This window comes from Marmota flaviventris, chromosome 6, assembly GCF_047511675.1.
Source record: "Marmota flaviventris isolate mMarFla1 chromosome 6, mMarFla1.hap1, whole genome shotgun sequence".
Lineage (NCBI taxonomy): Eukaryota > Metazoa > Chordata > Mammalia > Rodentia > Sciuridae > Marmota > Marmota flaviventris.
Genome location: NC_092503.1, coordinates 126,388,005 through 126,412,704, shown reverse-complemented (window position 1 = coordinate 126,412,704; position 24,700 = coordinate 126,388,005). Strand labels below are relative to the sequence as shown.

General features: G+C 34.2%; 1 pseudogene; it reads left to right on the top strand.

The window, feature by feature from the left end:
* The first annotated feature begins 10,478 nt into the window (after positions 1-10,478).
* On the top strand, positions 10,479-11,441 carry LOC114081922 (olfactory receptor 2B6-like; annotated as a pseudogene).
* The last annotated feature ends 13,259 nt before the right edge of the window (positions 11,442-24,700 follow it).

The following is a 24,700-nucleotide window of genomic DNA, read 5'->3' as shown; positions in this document are numbered from 1 at the left end:
ATATATTTCAATGTGTGTTATTTTTTTCATTACTCAAATTGTTCAGTTTTGTCCTTTGAGGTTTTTTCAGATTGGCTACTTGATCCCTTGGAAATTTTTTCATCATTTTGTTCTCTCTCTCTCTCTCTCTCTCTCTTTTAATCTCCTTCATTTCTGTAACATGTGGTATTACTACTAGAAGCTAATTTTGTAATTTGTTCCTTCCCTCAGACATTTTTCGAGGATCTTTGGTTATTTTCACTGATATTAAAAAGCAATAGTTCTTGGGGCTGGGGATGTGGCTCAAGTGGTAGCGCGCTCGCCTGGCATGTGTGTGGCTCGAGTTCGATCCTCAGCACCACATACAAACACAGATGTTGTGTCCGCCGAAAACTAAAAAATAAATATTAAAAAATTATCTCTCTCTCTCTCTCTCTCTTTCTCTTTCTCTAAAAAAAAAGCAAGAGTTCAGTGTTTTGTTTTGTTTTTTTTCCAAATTGGAGTGGTTGATATTTGCCACAGTCTATTTCAACATACCAACCCATGAATACTCAGGTATCTCTAATTGTTTCTATTTGTATCCATCTCTGTGTTTCTGTGTGTGTATATGTGTGAACCTGAGGTCATACTAGTATCTCTTACTCTAACACAGTAATTCACTTCTCACTCTAGTCTTCCTTTCTTACTTATTTGTAACTGTTCTCACTAAAAAACTTTGATTGTACTATGCACCATCTTTAACTTTTTTTGTATAGTACTAGTAAATGGGAAAAATAATTTCAGAATTAATTGTAACATAATAAAAAAACACATATACTGTATAAAGTACAGTGTTTATGCCCAGTAGTTTTTTTTTCCTCCTATAGACATAAATTTTTCAGTGAAAACACCATTTTGTAAAATTACTTAGGTAAGTACTTATTTACGTACCACTTCTTTCAGTATAGTTTCATCAAGCTTTTTGTAAATAAAGAATTAGATTAACTTGTCACCCTATGCCTTCAACACTAGAATTTACACATTCTCATTTATATTTCTGTTTGTTTCCTTACAATAAAATTCATTTTTTGTGGGCGTTTGATGGGTGTTTTTGTGGATTTTAACAAAGGCATAGCTAAGTTTCCCTATGCATCTTTTTTGTCATCAACCAATTTCCTTCAATCAATGCCTGGCAACTCCAGGTGTGTTTTTCTTTCCTATAGTTTTGCCTTTCCCAGATATTTCACCAATGGACTCACAGCTTTTAAGTCAGGCTCCATTCATTTAGTAAAATTCATTTAGGGCCCCATGTTATTACTCATGTATTCCCTGTGTGGATATAACCTAGTTTTATCTTTCTCCTATTGAAGGACATGTGCTGTTTCTAGTTTTGAGTGATTGTGAATGAAGCTACTAGGAACATTTGCATATAGATTTTTGTATGGATGTATGTTTCAATTGGCTGGGGTAAATTCTTTGCGAGATGATTTTTGGATCATGTAAAAGTCTATTCTAAGCTTTATATGAAGTCACCAATCAGTCATTCAAAGTGTTTGTACTATCTGCAGCCTCATTAGCAGTAAATGATAGTCCCTTTGCTTTGCATTATTCCTAGCATTTAAAATTATTAGTGATTTTGTTTAGCCAGTAAAGTAATTGTGGAAATTTATTTTCACTCTTGTAACATAAGTATGTTTATTATGTTACCCTGTTTACTTCTTGGCTTACAAAGCATAAAATAATGACCACATGGATATTTATAGAAACATTTTGCAGATCTCTCTCTTTCATATGGATTTTTGATCTAGTATCATTCAAGTGAAACTTTACAACAGTAGGGAGATCCTCCAAAGTACCAGAGCTACATCAGGTGACCAGGACTTTCCTGTTCTACACCCGACAACAAAGAACACTAGGTACATTTGGCTTGGAACCTATATCAGCATAATAACTGGGAGATACCATCAGTGGGTGTTAGAGGCAGGGACTGAATGGTGCTTCCCAAACATCTTAATATTAAAGCCCTCAAAAAAAAGAAATGTAGCAGGGTGTTCTTGATCAAAAGAGATTGGCCTCCTAGGCCCCAGCCAGGAATACAAGGCTTACTAATAGGAACGTCTTTTCTTAAATATGCACTTCAGGGAACTCCAAGAAGCATGGCACTTAAGAATTTGTCATGACATGGGACTGAATCAGGTCACTCCATGTGAATTGGCCTGGCAACTAAAAATGACACAAACACAAAAAGTATCATTTTGGGGGGTGCAGTGATGGGCCCTTAGCCTCACCTCCCAAAAGGGAGGCAAGAGAGGCAGGCAAGAGAGATCAAGTGTGCCCCAACCCTGATATTTATTGAGGAAAGCTGTTCCATAGAACATTCCATCCAAATAAAGCAAAGGGGTAATATTACAAGAGAACAAGTGGTCAGGTTTCGGAGGTGGAGTCTTGCTTGGTGGTGTCTTGGTCAGCAATTTGACATCTTAGATAGTCACACCCATCTCAGGTGCTGTGTGGGATCATAGGAAGAGCGAGAGAAAAGGCACACATGCATCACACAGCCCAATCAGGCAGCAACATCAGTCCAATTCTTTCATGTGCTCAAATGCTCATAGCTCATACACACAGCCCATGGCTGGCTCTAGACAAGGACTTACACATCAGTAGTCAAAGTGTATATGTAAACATGGTATTCTGAGGCCCTGGTAAGCATAATCTTCAAAAAGTATTCAAACAATGATTTCCCCCTGGCATTCCTAAACTTCTTTGTTTGGGATTAGTTCAGGAGAGTAGGCAGGGGAAAATCAAATTCTCATCATTGTTAATTAGTCAGCTTGAACTTCAAATGTAACCCCCGTCCCTGCCAAAGATTCAGATAAACTGAAAAGGCTTCATATTTCAAATATTTACAATCAAATAAATCCCAGACTTATAGCCAGTTGCTATTCATATCAGAAGGAGATACAAGCCAGTTGGAAGCAGTTCTCACTAGACAATCAGTGCCTACTTCAGCATCAAAATAATGATATAATAACATACAAACTCATAAATCCATATTAAAATAGGAGTACAGACAAATAGATGATAGATAACACACAACACAATCCTACAAATAAATACCTACAGAGAGAAAAAAAATTAAAAAAAATATTTCTTCCAATAAAATGCCAATTAAACTAGTTTTTGACTGCTGCTAAAACAAATTACCACAAATTTAATCTTTAAAATATAAAAATAAATTAACTCATATTTCTAAAGATTAGAAGACTAAATTAAGTTACTGTGCTGTATTCCTCCTTCCACTAGCAGGAGAGGATCCTGATTTTCAGCTTCCAAAAGATGCCTTGTTCTGTCTTGTGGCCTCTGCCTCTAATTTTAAAGTCAGCAACATAATATTGTCTCTCTTTTCTAAACTCTTGCTTACCTTAATATGTACCCCAGTGATTTTACCAGCCTAACCAGAAAATGCAAGATAGTATTTCAATCTCCAGATGATGATGATGATGATGATGATGATGATGATGATGATTGGCATGCCAGGGATTGAACTCAGGGACACTCAACCACTGAGCTACATCCCCAGCCCTTTTTTGTATGTTATTTAGAGACAGAGTTTCATTGAATTGCTTAGTGCCTTTCTGTTGCTGAGGCTAGCTTTGAATTCTTGATCCTTGTACCTCAGCTTGACAAGCCACTAGGATTACAGGTGTGTGCCACTGCACCCAGTTTCAAGATTCTTAATTTAATTACATATGTAAAACCTTTTGGTCAGCTGAGGCTATGTATAATTACATGTCCCAGGGATCAGGATTTGAATATTTCAAGAAAGTCTGAAGCATTATTCAGCTTATGATACCAAATAAGAAATGTAAAAGGAATGGTATAATTTTATAAATTTCCATTTTCCATCCACCACAGTAATAATTGTTTATGGGAAGGATTATAAAAGATGCTTGATAATAAGACTAATGGCAGAATTTAGTCCAAAACCAGAATCCCACATCATCTCAACATATTTTCCACATAATACTCATGAAATAACAAGATGGACAAGGTAACTTTATAGTAAAGAAGCCTAGCAGTCACTATGTTAATGAAAGAATTGGAGGTAGTATCATCAGTGAAGTAAATGAATGCCATATGTCTCCAATAGGTTGCAGAGGAGGACACAAGACCATCTTTGTGGTATTTTCATCAAAAATGAGTCACTTCAAACTTATCAAATATGAATACTCAGAAATTTAAAGTTAAGAATATTATGTAAATAAAGAGCCTGTAATCTTCAAATTATTAAGATCATAAAACAAATACATACTGATGTAGATTCCAAATTGAAGGAGATTAAGGGATGTGACTACTTAATTTGTGATACTGGTTTGGGTCCTTTATTTAGAAAATGGTCCTGGGATCATGTAAGAGTATGTGTGCATTGTACTACTTAATGTTTCAGAAAAAAAAAAAAAATGAAGCACATGTGAATTTCGTGTTAGTATAGAAAGATAATACAAAGACTCATTCTAAAATGTTAACATTTGTGAAATCAGTCAAATGTCTACAGTAAGACTGATTTTCACAACTCTTCTAAAAGTTGTTTGTGGTTATTGAATAATAATTGGTTCATGGTGATTTGTATTTAGAAGCTTATGATTTTTGGAATCACTTGATGACCAATTCCTTTTCCAAATTTATATATATATATATATATATATATATATATATATTTTTTTTTTTTTTTTTTTTTTTTTTTAAGACACGGTCTCTGGCTAAGTTGTTTAGGGTCTTGCTAAATTGCTGAGGCTAGCTTGAACTTGTGATCCTCCAGCCTCAGCCTCTCAAGCCACTGGGATTAAAGGTGTGGACCACTGCAATTAGCTAGTATTAATATTTAAAGAAAGATTTTGTAGCCAATGTACATTTTACGCTACAAAGTAATTAGATTGTTCAAATATGGCTACCATTTAATACCACAAGTACTATATTTAAAGCATCTCAAAAGAAAGAAAATAATGTATACATGACATCAGCCACATGGTGTTGGTTTTGCAGCAATGAAAAAATGTTAGAATTAGGGGGATATGGAGGTTTCCATCAATATTTCAAAAGAAAGCCTGGGATCTGGGCAAAGTGTAGCAGGGTCAGAATCTGTATGGGCAGTCTCTGATAAGGTGATGTGTGGACCTGTGAAAATGAATCTTAAACTCCAATGGAGACCCCACTAAGTTAGAAATGACAAACAAATGGAATGTCGGCTGAATAAAGATGCAAGCAGACGATGCCCAAGAACATCCATGTGGCTTGTAATAATAAGGTTAGAAAAGTAGGGCTGCCGAAGCCCTTTGGAGCCAGCATCTCATCATTGTGAGCCTCAAATGCCAGACACGGAGTTACAAGACCTAATGATTGCTCTGCTGGATTTCAGTCTTACTGTGTTCCCATTCCTTCTCTGTATACTCCTATTCCTCTTTTGTGGAATGAGAGTGTTTATTCTGTGCTATTGTATGTTGGAAGCATATAAGTTGTTTTCAACACTTACAGGGGCTCTCGCTCAAGAATTTGCCTTGTGTCTCAGGAGATAGCAGGCATGAGACTTTTGAGGCAAGAGGCAGAATGTAGTGATTTGGATCAAAAATGTCCTTCAAAGTTTCATGTATTCCTAATGTAGCTTTGTTTAGAGATGGGTTATTGGGAAATGATTGAATCATGAGGTACTTAAATTCATCACTGAATTAATTCATTGATAGCTGAATGGACTAACTGGAGGTAGGACCTAGATGAAGGATGTCAGTAAATGCATGCTCAGAATAGATTTATTTTCTTTATGACTTTTTCTTTTCCCTCTCCCTGCTTCCCTGATGCCAAGAGATGAACAGTTTTCTTCTTCCATGCCCTTCTGCCATTATGGTTTGCCTTACCTCAGGCCCAAACAATATAGACACCAACCATGGAGTAAAACCTCTGAAGCCAGGAGCCAAGATAAACTTTTCCTCATCCGAACTTTCTTCTAATTTGTAGCAAGTAGTTTTGTCACAGAAATGAAAAGCTGACTATCACATCCCTTGAATCCATTTCTGAGTTAGTAAAAATTTAAATATATGAGTTAATTCATGCAACTTTTTTAAAGTTTATTTCTGATATATGTCTCAGGTTATTAATAACTTCAATGACCTTACTACATAATAATTATAACCCCTGAAGAGAATCAACATTGGTAAAATATCCATGCTACTTAAAATGATCCACAAATTTAATGTTATCCCTAACAAAATGCCAATGCCATTCTTCACAGAATTAAAAAAAAAAAAAAAATCCTGAAGGCTGGGGATGAGGCTCAGGGGTATCACACATGCCTGGCATGTGTAAGGTTCTGTTCTTAGCACTGTATATAAAAAAGTCTATCAACTAAAACAACAACATTTTAAAAATTCCTAAAGGTTTGGAGATATAGTTCAATGGTATAGTGTTTGCCTCTCTCATGCATGTCACCTGGTGTTTGATGCCAATGACTGAAAAAAAAATATTCTATGCTTTGTACAGAACCTAAAATACACAAAATTGACAAACATTTCTGAGAAACATAATGAAGCAAGAGACACTATTCTACCAGACCCCAAACCTATTAAAAGATAAAGTAAGTCAAAGGCATAAAAACAGAGACATAACAATGGAAAATAACAGAGCACCTAGAAGGAATCCAGGCATCTATAAGCCACTGATCTCTGACAAATGTGCTAAAAAATACTTTGGAGAAAGAGTGCTCTTCAATAAATGGTGCTGAGAAAACTGGATATCCATAGAAAGAATAAGGAAACTCAACCCCTATCTCTCACCACATGTAGTAAGTTATCTACTAAAATGAATTAAAGAAATAAATGTAAGACTTGTGACTCTCGAATTATAAGAAGAATGTAGAGAAGAAATACTTTTGGACATTGGAATTTACACATATTTTTAGGATAAGATCCAAAAAGCACAGTAAACAAAAGCAAAAATAGAAAATAGGATTATATCAAGCAGAAAAGCTTCCGTATGACAAAGGAAAAAAAAGAGTGAAGACACAGCCTACAGAAATGGGAAAAAACTGCAAAGTATATATCTGATAAGGGATTATATCTAAAATATGTAAAAACTCAACAACTCAGTAGTAATAAAAAATCCAATTAAAGTATGGGCAACAGACCTAAATAGATATTTTTTACAGAACACATACAAATGGCCAGCAGCTACATGAGGAAGCACTCACCATCACAATAAGATATTACCTCACTCCAATTAGAACAACTATTATCAAAATGACAAAAGATAAATGTATCTGATAACATGTGGAGAAAAAGGATTCCTCCTACAACTCTGGAGGAAATGCAAACTATTATAGCAATTATGCAAAATAGTGTGGAGTTTCCTCAAAAAATAAAACATGGAATTACCATATAAACCAGAAATCAAATTTCTGTGTGTATATCCAAGTGAATTTGGTGTACTAAAGATTTCTGCACTCCAATTCATAGTAGCCTAGAAATAGAAAAAATCTTGTGTTCATCAACTGATGAGTTAATAAAGAATTGTAAGTACACACAATGGAATATTATTCAGCTAAGAGAAATAGTTAAAATCTTTCCATTTTCACAAATATGGATGAAATTGGAGGTAAATATGATCAATGACATAAACCTGATACAAGTAGACTAGTAACATGAGATCTTCCTTGTATGTGGGATCTCATATAAATTGGGAGTAGAATAGTGATTACAGAAAGCTAGAGAATGTAATGGGAAGGAAAACATGATAGTTTATTTAAAAAATAGCGAGTTGCAGTTAAGGGTTATAATTTCTGGTCTTACATTGTATGATAAGATGGCTACAGTTTGTAATGTATTGCATATTTCAAAAGCGCTAGTGGTAAGTATTTAAATGTTTTTTTCCTAAAATGAAATGGTAAATTTTAAAAGAGATAGACATGTTTATTCTTATTTGAGCATTAAAATATACACATACACCAAAATATCACTTGATACTACATATGTATTATACAATTGTATGTGTTAATTTTAAAGTTAAATTAAATTTTTTTAAAAAATAAGCTTTGGGAATATTTCTCACTTGTTACCTTACAAATCTTCATCATATAATCCAATGCATAAAGCTTACAGTAATGCATGCTTGTTTCTTGAATGTCCAAACTGATATGTTCTGTTAATATCTTCACTGGTTATCTCTCCATGTGTAACTTATATAAACGCAGACCTCTCCTGTAATTGGGGGCATTTTCTACCCAGAAAGTGAGCACTCCAATGCCTGACTCTGCTGTTGAATAAAGGCTTTGCTGAATTTGTGAGGTCTGTACCCGTCTCAGTCACTTTTGTACTTACACTTGGAATTTGCAAAGACTGTGTATGGTTACCAAATATAAAAATATACATATATATATAAACACCATATATTACTGAACTAGATTTAGCCAAGGTAAAATGTGCATGTAGTTCAAACCATCATAGTGTACATGACAAATACATAAAATTTTCTCTGTAAATTGAAAAATAAATAAATACAAGGAGAAACTTCCAAATAAGTGAAAGTTCTAAAACACAAAAATTTCTGGTAATTTTTTATTTTGACAAGACAAATATATTGGGATATAGAGTAGATTCAGGAAGAGGATGGGAAATAAAAATATCCATTACATGTATAATATATGTAAATACATAGTCATATGATATTAGAGGTCACCTTTAGAGAAAAGAGAGAGATTATACCATAGAGACAGTTGTCAAAAGGAAACATGACCATTTGTTGCTCTTATTCAGCATTTTGGAAACATCTTAATGCTATCTACATGTGTGACAAGTATTATGGGGAAACAATTACAGAAAATACAGACACAAGAAATAATTATTTTCATCCTGTTCTTATAAAACCATTTAATATTTTATAGCATTTTGAAAAATATCCCTGAATGCTTCTCATTGAAAATATCATATTTTTTAATTTTTTTTTTAGTTTGTCAATGGACCTTTATTTTATTTTGCTGACAGGAGAAAAGTCAATATCCTGATTCATGCCAGAGACTTATTCAAATCCACAAGTTAATTTACATTTCTAGTAAAGATTTCTTTACTTTTCAATTGTAAGTCTGTCCTTCAACTTTTTCACATATTTCTCATACATATTTCATTAATTTTAGGTCTTGGATTCCATTACTTTTGTAACTTCTACTTTCAATAATTTTCCATAACTATTTCACTACTATTTCACTACATAGGGATCAATTTAAGCATAAATGTTTAAAGTCATTTTAATAAATTGCCACACTGCAATCCCTTTGATGTCCTCTTTTTATCACCACTTACCTTTTCCTTTTAATGTATGTTATTCATACTTCATTTTTTGAAGGCTACTTTTCTTTTTGCTTTTATTTGTGCATTATATTTGTACATAGAATTTGGGTTCATTTTGACATAAATACAGTCAGGAGATTTACTCCATTTCAGTCCTAAGTGTCCTCTTGTGGATTTGAATAAGTCTCTGGCATGAATCAGGGTATTGACTTTTCTCCTAACAGCAGTTTTCTTGTATAAAATTTTAAAAAAGTATTTGTAGTTATCTATTATCTGTGAGTCACTGGTAAATGGCAAAATTCTTTCATCAAGATGATAAAATTACTTGATAAATGAAAAACTGTGATGTAGATAAGTCAATTAACTAAAGCAAAAGACTAAACTTTAAATGCTTAGAATATGAAGTAAATAGTTATGCAAAAAAAGGTACAAACAAGCACAAAATTCTCATGCATGGGGAAACCAATGTGATTATTGAACATTGACCCAGTGGATGTATGTGCAGGAAATTAATGTTGAAAGTGTTTTAATTTCTTTCTCAGTTCCACATAATTTAAAAGAGATTTGTTGAAATACAGTGTCCTCACTCCATGTGGAGATAGTAAGAATATTCACTTAACTAGTAGGCTATGGGTGGGCCTTTCTTGATGATTCTCATAGCTCAAGATTTTCTCCTTCTTCTTCTGTTACTATTGCTACCTTGATATTTCTACTCTTCTTAAAGTGAATCATGTGATTCCAGGTCTCCATGCTATATTTATTCTATGGACACCTGGAGGTAGAAACCAGAAGCTTCATTTTAACTGCCTCCACAGCTAATTTTTATGTCAGAAAATGTTTGAAAGCCACTATTTTGGAATATCCTCAACACAGTCACTTCTAATTTTTATTGAATCCTCACCATAACTCAAGGAGATAATTATTGACAGCTTTCTTATACAGAGGAAAAAAAATTGGTTTCACAGTATTTAGCTTATTTACTCAAAGCAACTGCCTTTATTTTTAATGCTGTGAACTGAAATTTGGTCACCTGGTGTCAGGGTTTTGCATATTCCCCTGCAAAGATTTACTACATCCTAACTTCTATAATTATATGGCCAACTTGTAAGAATGTTTTGTCTTTTAACTCTTATGATTTATTTGTTGAAAGTGTTTGAATTTCACTATTACAGGTGAAACAAACTGAAGATAATGACACTCATTAATGAAAGTCAACCTGAAGAATTCATTCTACTAGGCTTTAATGAGCTACCTTGGCTAGAGCTTCCTCTATTCATTATTCTTCTGATAACATTCCCCATGACTCTAATGGGAAACATTGCCATCATTCTGGTGTCCAAGTTAGACCCCAGCCTCCACAGTCCCATGTATTTCTTCCTCACCAACCTCTCCTTTTTGGACATATGCTACACCACAAGCATTGTGCCTCAGATGCTCTTTAACCTGGGAAGCTGTAAGAAGACCATCAGCTATGTGGGGTGTGTTCTTCAGCTTTATTTCTTCCACATTATGGGAGCTGCGGAATGTTTTCTCTTGGCTCTCATGTCTTTTGATCGCTATGTGGCCATATGCAGACCTCTGCACTACACCCTCATAATGAATCAGTGCGTCTGTATCCAGTTAATGTCCATTATATGGCTGAGTGGAATTACTTATGCTATCTCAGAAGGCACTGTAACACTCCAGTTGCCACTGTGTGGCGTCAACAAACTGGATCACTTGGTGTGTGAGATTCCAGTTCTTATAAAGACTGCCTGTGGTGAAAAGGAAGCTAATGAGCTAGCACTCTCTGTGGCATGAATTTTTATAGTAGCTGTTCCTCTATGCCTAATTCTTGCCTCCTAAGCTAGCATTGGACATGCTGTACTTAACATTAAATCTTCTGCGGGAAGGAAAAAGGCCTTTGGGACATGTTCCTCTCATCTCACTGTGGTTTTATTATTTTATGGCCCAGCTATTAGTATGTACCTTCAGCCCCCTTCTTCCATTAAAAGGGACCAGCCCAAGTTCATGGCCCTCTTCTATGGAGTGATGACTCCTACAGCCAACCCCTTCATCTACACCCTGAGAAATAAGGATGTAAAGGGGGCATTAGGCAATCTGGTGAGGAGCATTTTCAGTTCAAAACAAAAAAATTGTAGGCAGAAAATGTAACTATTTAGCAATTTGAGTAGGTTTATAAAGGTTTCTTTTATTACTCGTTCCTGTCATGAACCTTGTGTTGTATGCTTGTGTTGTATGTTCTTCTATTAAAATATATCTTAATTCATATATTCCTTAATCAGGTAGGCAAGTATTACACCTGGCTAACGTGTGGGTGCTCTCTTTTTGAAAAATTACTAACATAATTCTGTTTGGGTTGTTACATAATGAAAAAGTAACTTTGTTAAATATTAAGATATGTTAATAGTATAAATTATAATTACATTAGTTCAAGCAAATCACAATAACAATTCCTTGGCAACCATTCATCAGTGGGCTTCCTATCAGTGTCACTTGAGAAACATTTCATCATTCTCTATGAGCCATTTAAGGTCTCTATGTGCAGCCTGCCTGTACTTCATTTTGTATGAAGCATTCTGCTCTCAAAAAAATAATGATTTTTTTTTATTTTAACAATACAGTTATACATAGTAGTTGAATTCATTTTGATAAAGTCATCAGGCAAGAAATTTATTTTAATTACCATTCTCCCACTTTTATCTCCCATTCTCCTACTCCTATTCTCCTTCTTCTATTGTACTTAGATTTTATCTATCTATTTATTTATTTATTTTGATGGGTTATTTCCACATATATGTAAAGATGAAATTTCCTTTGGTACATTTTTGTATGCATATAACATGATTTTGTTAAATTCATTCTGTCCTTCCTCTTTCTCTACCTTCTGTGTACCACTGATCTTCCCTATGATATCTGATCCGCACTCCAATCCCTGCTAACACCCCTGCTAATTCTTTCCTGTATTTTTTTCTAGCTTCAACATAATGAAAAAAAAAAATTAAGTCTTAATTTTCTGAATCTGACTTATTTCACTTAGCATGATGTTCTCCATTTCCAACTATTTACCAGCAAATGTCTTTATTTTATTCTTTTTGGCCTAATCAAACTCCATTATGCATATATATCACATTTTATTGATTCATTCATATATTGAAGGGTGTCTGAACAGAAAGAATCATGATTCTTAAATTTCATTAACTTCATTTCATGTAGATCTTTATTTTAAAAATCCATGGTTTGGCTTAACAAATATGTGAGTAGTAATTTTTTATGATTAATTAAAGAATTTATTACTAAATATTAAAATGAATAGAACAATTGAAGAAAAATATGGATAAGTTTATTCACATTCCTTTTGAATATCATAAAAATAAGTCTTCTGAAACATTGAAAGAACAAGGGAAGTGATATTACTAATGAATTGCAATTAGAAGCACTTTTACATAAATTAGAATATCAAAGAAACTCTTATAATATATGAAAACGTTATAATTTGTCTTCTGAATTGGAAAGCAACTTGGTTACTTGAATAATATGAGTATTTTTATTATATATATTTTGGATGTATGGATATTGAAAATCTGCATCACTAAAAGTTGAAAATGTGATAACATAAGTGTGCAACTCATACCTAAAACTTAAAATTTCATCACAAAATTTGTTACAACTCATGAGAACAAATATACTTGGATTAAATAGGTATTTTTTTAATCAGTATGTTGTAAATTCCATGTAATGTGTTGTAAAGAAAATAAATACTTGCAAGAAAAAATAATTTGGACATTTCTTTTTTGTTTCTTTCTTTTTTCTTTTTTCCTTTTTTGTTATAATGGAAATTGAATCCAGGGACACTCAGCCACTGAAAACTCTCAACTCTCTATTTTCTATCCCTAAATTTATGACGCTAGCCTTAAACTTGTTGTTCTCCTCAGTCAGCCTTCCAAATAGTTGGTATTACTGGCGTCAATCACCATGCCCAACTTCATTTGGACTTTTCTGATACATCTTCCTTTTGATCAACATATTCATCAATGAATGAAAGGAAAGTCCATGTTATTCCATATAAGAATTTATTGTAATCTATGTACATGATGAAAAATAATGTATCATATGGTGCTGACCCACTTCTTTTTTTAAAAAAAATTAGTTGTAAATGAACACAATACCTTTATTTTTATTTTTATCTATCTTTATCTGGTGCTGAGGATCTAACCCAGTGCCTCACACATGCCAGGCAAGTGCTCTGTGATGGAGCCATAACCCCAGCCCTTACCCAGTTTTTGAGATCAATGGGCTTCAATAATTTAGTTTGGAAAAAAATCTACATTTAAAAACTGGAAGATTTCTGACAGAATTTTTGAAAATTTCACACAAACACACACAATTTAAAATTTAAAAATTAAAATCCTATCATGGTAAATAATAGTTTCTTAATATTTCTTGGTGGCCCATGACCTGCTTTTTCAGTCTGACCAAAGGTCAGTGACAAATTGGAAACTGCTATTCAAGTAAAAAATTGTTGTAAGTATGAGCTGTAATTATCCCATTAGAGATTGGTGGAGATTGCACATGACACTCTGGTCATTCACAGATAGTTCATGTGCCTTGGATCTTTTAGGGCACAATGTGGTTGACCATGTACTTTATCAACTAAAATACAGAAGTTTTAGAAGTGAAAAGGAATGCCATTAAAATTTATTCTTAAAATTGGATACTCCAAAGCATATTAGATTCTGCTCAAAGATCTTATAAGATCTGCTCCAAATTTGTTTTTCATGATGTTAATAAACTCCTTTACAAAATCTCCATCTTCTTATCAGTGTTCTAAACTAAGAATATCACTATTATGTTTGATTTATTTCTTTCCCAGAAGATTCAAATATAGTTAAATTTCCATGTCAATCTCCTGTATCAATATCTCATGCTTTTTCCATTTTTTCCATTTTAAGCACACTTATTCTAGTTGAAGACCTCATTATTGCATAGAAGGTTGAAAAAACTTGAGTTAACTAAGTTCTTATGTTTTGATATTTAAAACTAATTTTTACTTTTCTAAATATGATATCATAAAGTAGACACCAGTATAATTTCAGAGTTTACAATCCAATAAGGTCTCATCCATGTTTACTTCAACTTCCAAGAAGGTATAAATATGATGAAAATTTAAAATTAAGAGTGAAGTAAGATCCTACAAAGTGGAAGAAAATCCTTGCCAGCTATCTTCTGACAAGGGATTTTATCCAGAAAAGAAATGAAGAAACATAACACCAAAATAACAGAAAAAAGTCAATGTCAAGTAAACAGATATTTCCCAAAAGAAGACATAAAAAAGAACAACAAATATATGAAAAAAATGTTCAACATTCTTAGCAATCACGGAAATGCAATACAAAACTACATTGAGATATCATCTCATTCTAGGTAGAATGTCAATCATCAAGAATACAAATAATTATAAATGCTTGTAAGAATATGTGGGAAAATGTACACATACACATTGTTGGTGGGACTCTAAATTATTATAAACAATATGGAAATCAGTATAGATATTCCTAAAAAATCTAGGAATGGAATCACTGATATTTAATCACTGATTATAATCATAATACTCCGTGATATTTATACAAAAGGACAAAAATTAGTGCATACCATAGTGATACATGTACACTAATGTTTATAGCAGTGCAATTTATAATATCCAAGTTAGGGAACCATGCTGGGTATCCACCAAGGGATGAGTAGACAAACAAAATATACAAAGGAGTCTTAATAATCATGATAAAGAATAAAACTGGGCATAGTGGTTACTCAGGAGACAGAGGCAGGAAGATTGACAATTACAGGCCAATCTGGGCAACTGAGGGAATCACTGTTTCAAAATTAAAAAAAAAAAATGAAAGAGTTGCATATGTAGCTCAGTGGTAGAGTATTCTGATATCAGTCTCTAGTACCACAAAAATAAAATAAATGAAATGGTAAATGGATGAAGCTCCACATAGTTGAAATAAATCAGAATCAGAATATGAAGAGTTGAATGTTTTATTTTATCCAAAAGCTAGAGATAAAGAGGAAATAAAAACAGATCTCACAAAAATAGAAGAGAAATTAATAGAGGAAAGGGATCATGGGAGTGGGAGAAGGGTAAGAAAGAGGAGGTATTGGAGAATGAACTCAACCAAATTATGCTATGTGAATGTACAAATATATCACAAGAAATCTAACTTTTATAGATAATTATACTCCTCTAATTTTATAAAATAGAATTAAGATCCATACAATAGATTTAGGCAATCAGGGGGAGAGAGAAGGAGAGGAAAAGGAAGGTATTGGGGAATGAAATTAACCAAATTATGTGCATGTGTTATGTCACAATAAATCCCACTATTATGCATAATTATAATGCAACTATGATAGCAATGTAAATACAATTATGCATCAAAATAATATTATTCAATATATCTCAATATGCCAATTCCCTGGGGCAGTACATAAGAATAAAATGGGGATATATGTTGAACCAGAACCAGGCACCAGAAACAAAGATAGTATTAAAAAAATGTTTATGTCCTTAGGTGATAAGAGTTTCACAATGAGTTTTAACAGTATTTCATTTTATTCTTAAAATGTTTTAAGTATACACGCCAATGGGATTCATTGTCATATTTTAATACATGCAAACAGCAAGCACTAATAAAATATAGCCTCCCATGCTGGGGTTGTGACTCAGTGGTAGAATACTTGCACCTGTGAGGCACTGGGTTTGATCTTCAGTACCAAATTAAAAAAAAAAAAACCTAGCCTTCCTTTATCAATTCATATCATTCATAACCTCTAACAAGTACTAGTCTACATTCAGAGAAGCACTTCATATATGAAAGATAATTAAAGTTTGTATAGTGATTACTTTTTAGTAGTGAATATGAATTATATAGAATAATGGGTTTCATTTGGGCATATTTGTATATGCATATAACATACTGTGATCATATCCAATCTCTGTAACCCCCCTTTACCTACCCTTACCCTCCATTTATCCATCTTCTCTTCACTAGCAGTCTCATTTCTATGTTCATGTGGTCTATTGGTTTTTCTAGATGCCAAATGTGCAATAAAATCTGATACTTATCTTTCTGTGTCTGTTGTGGGGAAAGGGTACAGTATCAGGGATTAAACTCATGGGCACTAGACCACTGAGCCACACCCCATCCTTATTTTTTATTTTTATTTAGAGACAGGGTCTCACTGAGTTGCTTATCACCTCACTTATGCTCAGAGTGGCTTTGAATTTGTGATCTTCCTGCTTCAGTTTCTGGAGCCACTGGGATTACAGGTATGAGCTACCGCACCTGGCTCTGTGTCTTACTTATTGAACTAAATTGATGATTTCTAGTTCTATTTAATTTCCTATAAAAAACACAATTTTATTAATCTTTATGACTGAATTAGACTCCATTGTGTATGTATATACCACATTTACTTTATTCACTCATTCATTGGTAGGCACCTAGACAGATTCCATTGTGAATAATGCCTTGGTAAACATGCATATGCAAGTATCACCATAGTATTGTGACTTTAATTCCTTTGGGTATACATTAAGGAGTGGTATAAATAGATCATTTAGAGGTTCTATTTTTAGTTTTTTGAGAAACCTCCATATTGACTGGTTTCTATACTGCTTTTGCTAAATAACATTTCTACCACCAGTGTATAAGAACTTCTTTTAATTCTCATGCTCTTCAATATTTATTGTTTTCATGTTTTTGGATGATTGCCATTCTGACTAGGTGAGATGAGATCTCAATTTAGTTTTGATTTTCATTTTCCTAATGGTTAAACTTGATGAACATTTTTTTTCATAGAATTCATAGACTTATTGACCATCATTTGTACTTATTGCTTTGATCAGTGTCTCTTTAACTCATTTCTCCAATTATCAATTGGTGGTTATTTTTGCTGTTAAATTTCTTGAGTTTTCAATATAATCAGGATAATAATCATCTGCTTTAAGAGAAGCTGGCAAAAATTTTTCTCTTATATTTAGGCTGACTCTTCACTCTTTTAATAGTTTCCTTTGTTGTGCAGAATCTTTAATGTCATTAGTCATTGTTTGCTATTATTTCCTGAGTCATGGCCTATGTCTGTATCTTTAAGTGTTTCCCCTATGTTTTTTTTTTTTTTTTTTTCTAGCAAAGTTTTAGGTCTTGCTTTTGGGTCTTTATCTATTCTGAATTTATTTTTATATGGGATGAAAGATAGGAATCCAATGATCATCTTCTACAAATAAATATTCAATTTTTTTCCAGCACCATTTGTTAAAGGGATATGTTTTCTCCAATATATGTTTTTGGTTCCTTAGTCAAGAATCAGGTGACTGATGGTGTATGGGATTATTTGTGTCTTCTATTATATTCCACTGGTCTATATATGTGTTTTTATGCCAGTGCCATGCTATTTTTAACATTATGGTTTGTTGTATATTGTGAAATTAGGTATCGTGATACTTCAGCACTGCTCTTTTTACTTTTTACTCAGAATCATTTTGGCTACAATAGTCAATCCCTTATACATTTTAGGATTGATTTTTTTTTCTTTTTCTTTTTTTCAGTTCTGTGAAGAATCATTGGTATTTTGAAGGGAATTACATTGAATGTGTAGATTATTATCAGTAATATTGTCATTTTAATAATATTAATTCTGCAGATCTGGTGTCTGCTTTCATTTCTTCAGTGAGCTATAATTTCACTGTAGAAGTCTTTTACCCTCTTGCCTAGATTTAGTCCTAGGTTTTATTTTATTTTATTGAAGTAATTGTGAATGGGATTGATATCCTGATTTCTTTCTCAGTGGTTTTGTTATTAGTGTGCAGAAGATCTATGGATTATGTATCCTATTATTTTGCTGTATTAGCTTGTCATGATTGTCTCAATAGATGCAGGAGAAACTTCAACATAATTCAGCATCACTTTATGAGAAAATCCCTAAAGAAACTGTTTTAATCAGCTTTTTTTTTCTGCTGTGACTAAAGGACCAAACCAGAACAACTGTAGAGGGAAAAAGTTTCTTTGGGGGCTCATGTTTCAAAGGTCATAGTCGAAGCATATCAGTCTCCATTCAGAGCTCAAGTTGAGGCTGAACATCATGGTGGAACAGTGTGGAAGAGGGAAGCAACTCACATGATGATCAGAAGGCCAAGAGATAGATCTCCACTTACTAAATACAAACATACATGCCAAAGCCTTGCCTCCAGTGACCCACCTCCTCCAGCCACACCCCACTGGCCTCCAGTTACCACTCAGATAATCCCATGAGGGTATTGATTCATTGACTGGGTCTCTCACAATCCAATCATTTCCCTTCTGAACCCTCTCACATTTTCTCATGTGAACTTTGGGGGACACCTCATATGCAAAACATAACAGAAACCAAGTATGGGAGGATATAAACCATAGCCAACATCATAATAAAAGTTTTTTTTTTTTTTTTTTTAAAGCATTTCCTCTAAGATCAGGAAAGAGACAAGATGCTTACTTTCACAACTCTTATTTAATAAATATGACACTGGAAATTTTAGCCAGAGCAATTAGGTAAGAGAAATAAATAAAAGAGAAATAAATAGAAAAAGTAGGAAAGGAAGAACTCAAATTGTCCCTTTTTACATTTCTTATGCTGGTTGTATCATTCAACTCTAATTTGTTCCTACAATGGGCACCACAAAGTATGTCCTATTGGTGGTGATGACCTATGACCATTATGTAACTACTTTTCAACCCTTGCATTACACTGTCCTTTATGCACACTTGTTTCTGTCCCTAGTTGGCTCTGGTTTCTTGGATAAGTGATTTTACCACTTAGCATTTCCTTCCCTCTTTCCTTACTCCTTCTGGGTATCTATTTCTTTCTGAATCATCAGGTCCTTTGGCACTCAGCATTCTAGTCCTTGATGCTTTTAGAGATCAGCTTTTTGTTGTTATTGCTGTTCTAATTAGTTATACAGGTCAGATTTTTAGATTCACATGTAAGTGATAATTTGCAGTATTTGTCTTTACATGGCTTATTTCACTCAACATGATATTCTCTAGGATTGTGCTTTTACAAAAATCAGGATTTTCTTATTTTTTTCTTTCTTTTTTAAAATTTATTTCTTACATACATGACAATAGTGGAGTGCATTACATTCATATTTATCCATTCACAGCACAATTTTTTGTAACTCTGTATATAAAGTATGTTCACACCAAATTATGCCATTATGCATGAGCTCTCTTATTTTTTGCATACAATTCTTAATACACCTTTATACCACCATTTATTATATCTCTGTTTGTATATAAGGTATGTTAGTTGGGCCAGGTTAGTACTTGGATGGGATTTTTTTATTTTTAGAGGTATTCCAGTGTGTGTGTGTGTGTGTGTGTGTGTGTGTGTGTGTGTGTATCTGTCAATAGTCACTTAGATTTTTTAATTTATCTTGGTTATTGTGAATTATACTGAAATGAACATGGATATGCAGATATCTCTACAAAACAGTGATTTCTGTTTGGATATGTGCTCGAGAATGAGATTGTTGGATCATATAATAAATATATTTTTAATTTTTAAGTAATATTCATAGTGTTTTCCATAATGCTTATAAAAATTTACATTATAACCTATGTACATACTTTGCCAACATTATTAACTTTTATCTACATTCTTTGCCAACATAATTAACTTTTTTCTTGTCCATGATTGAAACATTACCAGGTGTGAAGGGCAAGATAATAAGTACTAAGAAAGAACTAGACTCTGGAATCTGAGCCACAGGAAAGCCTAGAATCTGGACTGGTGTGCTGATGAATCAGAACTGGAATCTAGTTCTTTGGGGACTGATTTGGAACCTGTAGGCAGGGTGTGATTATGCTAGTGTGAATAATAGGCTAGAAGGGGTATATTATGGGTGCTAGGTCCACCATTACTGGTTTGGTCCTGGGTTTATCTTGAACAGGTACAAATTAAACTTGTTCAAGTTTGTGATATCCAGCAAAGTCAAGTGCTTATTCATTCTTCATCTCACATTAGTGTAATCTGATTTAAACATTATACAATGTATAAAAAAATAAATCACAGACATCACACATGACTTCACTCTTATGTATAGTTTAACGTTTTTATATATAATTTAAATTAAACTTAAAAATAAAATATAGATAAAATAGTTAAAATTGCAAAGGAAGGATATACATTTTTATTTCTAGTTAAGAATACATTAAATAAATCCAATCACTTGCCTTGATATTATAATATTGTAGGATTAATCATTTATGTATGCAATGATTTCATGTCATATTATAAGAATGTGTACTGAGAAGTAAAAAGCTGGAGAAGAGTAGTTTCTACAGAAACCTCTGAGTCTTAGAGATTGAATTTTCTTTCCCCAGAACTCCTCACTTATAAGAAGCACCTGTAAACTTCAGATTTAAGGTCTTTGTATAATGTAATATGCTGTTTGTGTGAGGACAGTGAGGATCCAGAGGCTAAGTGGGCAGCAGGAAGGATTGAAATGTTTTGCAGAGGAACTGATTTACAATTTTCTGCTAGAATTATTTCTTTTATAATTATTCTGATTTCTTCCCACTGAGTAAACAGTAGAGTTCACAGAACCACTGAGACTTCACTTCCTTCTACTCTGTTTTGGGATTCATTATCTCAGATTATAAGTGTTTAAGTGCAACAAATCCTTTTGTTGTCTTTCTCTACCTCCATAGAATCACACTATTTTGAAAGAGAAATACCAAATAATGACTGAATCTCAATTTGCTAAGTGACTTTTTGGTAAACACGCACATCTAATAGGTCACTTTAATAAGCATTAGTTAATTTTGACTACTGCTCTGTGCACATCAATAGTTAAATAAACTTATTGGGGGTATTTGCATATAAATTAATGAATATGTAAATTTTGTTAATTATTCACTATCTTGTACCTTTCATTTGCAAAAGATTATTCTTAGAATAAAAATTATATATAATAAGGATTATACCTTAAAATTCATAACTGGAATAAATGACTCTGTAATTCCAGTAAAGAGTCATTAAATTTCTAAATAACAAGTTTTTAACTTGCCCTTTGGTTTTGCAGTAATTGAAAATACTAAACTTAAAATATTATCATCTTTTTTCCATTGTCCTCTATGCTATCATTTTATGTGATAATTTTAAATGGTCACAATATACTTTGCTACTATTAAACTGAAAGGTGGAAGAGAGAGTTAATCTCCTAATAGCATAATGAGCTCAGGAATAAAATATGGTATATATCATTGGCAAGGGATGATTTGAACAAGTAGAGAGATATGTTTAACCTATTGGAGAAACTGAAGTACCCATTGGTCCTAAATCAAGTCTTCATTGACCCTGAGTTTTATATTTAATTCTGCCTAGTAGTTGGTTACTTTTCCTGCCTTGATGCTCATTTCTAACATGTGGTGAAGCTGAGAGAGACATTCTGAAAAGGATTCAACTTCTCCTCCATCCCTTCTGAAGAGTTTCTGTCTATCCTTTGTGTAACTCTGATCAGGGGCAGCACGTAGGGGCAGGATGGACATACATTTCTGATCAAATACACTTTCTAAAGTATTGGTGGCAACAGAAAAAACATACTTTCCATTTTATTTTGTAACTATTTTAGTTTTATAGAAAAGTTTCAAAGACAATATGGACAGTACCCCTCAATTTCAGTTTCCATTAATGTTACATTTTTGGGTACATTTGTCAAATCTAAGAAACTAACACCAATATGTTACTATTAACTAAATTCCAGACTTTATTTGGATTTCACTGTGCTTGCTTTTTCTCATTTTTATTCTTGGACCCAATCCAGGATACCATGCTACAATGTAATAATGTCTGTATCATTCCACCTATACACCTCTTCTCTTCCCCTCACTATCCCAATCCAAAGTTCCTCCATTCTTTCCTAGCACTCCCCCCACCCCATTATGGATCAACATCTGCATATCAGAGAAAACATTAGGCCTTTGGTTTTTTTGTGATTGGTTTATTTCACTTAGCATGATATTCTACAACTCCATCCGTTTACCTGCAAATGTTATAATTTCATTCTTCTTTAAGAAGTCAATAAATAGGATGGATGCAAACCAAAAAGCTTCTTCTCAGCAAAGGAAACAATCAACAATGTAGAGAGAGAGGCTATAGAATGGGAAAAAATCTTCACCACACACACATCAGGCAGAGCACTAATCTCCAAGATATATAAAGAACTCATAAAACTTAACACCAAAAATATAATAATAATAGTAACCCAATCAATTCATGGGCTAAAGAGCTAAACAAACACTTCACAGAAGAAGATGTATAGTTGATCAGCACATACACGAAAAAACAGTCAGTATCTCTAGCAATTAGAGAAATGCAAATCAAAACTACTCATCTCGCTCTAGTCACAATAGCAATTATCAAGAATACAAGCAACAATAACTGTTGGTGAAGATGTGGTGGAAAAGGAATACTCATACATTGTTGGTGGGACTGCAAATTGGTACAACCATTCTGGAAAGCAGTATGGGGATTCCTTAGAAAACTTGGAATGGAACCACCATTTGACCCAGCTATCCCACTCTTCAGTTTATACCCAAAGGACTTAAAATCAAAATACTACAGTGACACAGCCATATCAATGTTTACAGCAGCTCAATTCACAAGAGCTAAACTATGGAACCAACCTAGATGTCTTTCAATAAATGACCGGATAATGAAAATGTGGTATATATACACAATGGAATATTACTCAGACTTAAAGAAGAATGACATTTATTTCTATCTTTTAAAAACTTGAATCACATTAAATTCAAATTTCCGATTCGGAGACTCAACATGGCGGCGGGCAGGAAGACAGCGCTTTTAGCACCTCCTCAGCCACGCAGACAGACAGACACACCAGAACGTTCAGACTCTACCTGCTGAGAAACTCCCAGCAAAATTCCGCTGAAATGAGACCTAGCTGGGAAATTTGGAATTATTGGAGGTGACAGCTTGCCCCGGATGGGTTAATCTCAGCCACCCTGGGTGGAGGTCTGGGCCGCCACTGCCTGGCGAGCAGTGAAGAAGGAGGCATTTCAGCACTGCTGGATACCATGTGGGGCGTAGAGACCTTTGAAGAGGTTGCTACCAAGCCTTCATGAAACAGTGGACTAGAACTGAAACCAAGTCTGGGACAGACCAGAGACAGACCAGACCCACCCCTCCCATCGGACACTCTGGCAAGTAGTCTGGGGACCACCATAGAAGAAAGCTGATGTCACCAGAGTTCGGCGGACGGGATCCCTTCCCAGTGAATTTGCTTCAACAGGTGTGTGACTCCCATCCCCACCAGATGCATACAGCTGGGAAATCTCAAAAATCTTGCCCCAGAACTCCGTGGGCATGACTGTAGGGGCCGAGCGATGCAGAGGTAACTCCCAACCCCCAACTCCTCCTACCTCCAGCGGTGACACCCAAGGCCTTAGCCACCAGTTCCTGGGGGTGTGGCCACTGTAGGGGTCCAGACAAATTAAACTGATGGTTCTCCCAGATAACCCACTCCACAACCTTGGGGTCTTGGTGAATGGCAAACGGAGAGAGTGCTCAGTCCTTCAGGAAATAGGGCACTGAGGGGGACTGCAAGTGTAACTAGATCTGTGGAGATCTACTCCAGTGAGCGGGGCCTGGCTGGCTGGCAGGAGGAAGGGGGGGAGGGGCCGGAGAAGAGAAATGGCTCTGGACTAACAGGATTGGAGAGACACACAGTAGGGGAAGAGGAACCACCTTACAGGGATTGCTGCCAGCACATAGAGGGCAGAAGCTTGGCTCGGAGGGCACATCTCCGCCTACTGGAAGAGAAGAAAATAGAACTCTAAGACTTCATTTATCATTTTTTTTTTCTTTTCCCTTTTCAACTTTTATTTTTCTTTCCATTCTCCTTTATTCTACTTATTTTTCTCTCCCTCGTTCTCTTTAAGGACTCCTTCCTTCCCCTTCCCCATAACTTTCATCCCAAGCATTACGACTTTCATTACGTGTAATTTTCTAAATGCAAATAAGTGAATGTTCCAAGGCTGTCCATAGGGCTCCTAAGTACCTAGCTATTACCAAATACCCTGATCCATTCGCCTGTTAATATCCCCCTTCAGTAGAGCAATCTTCCAAAGTAGCCAAGACATACTAACCTTCATACCATCATAGCACCCAACCTAAACATAAAGTCCTAAGACCAACAACAGATCACTATATGCCTACAGAATTCATAAGCCTTTATGAATTTAATGAATCAGTTTTAAATTACAATAAAGCCCAACATCTCTAGACATAGTCACCCACCACAAAGGAGAGACCACAGAGATATACAAAACCAAAACAAATTTATAGGAGAA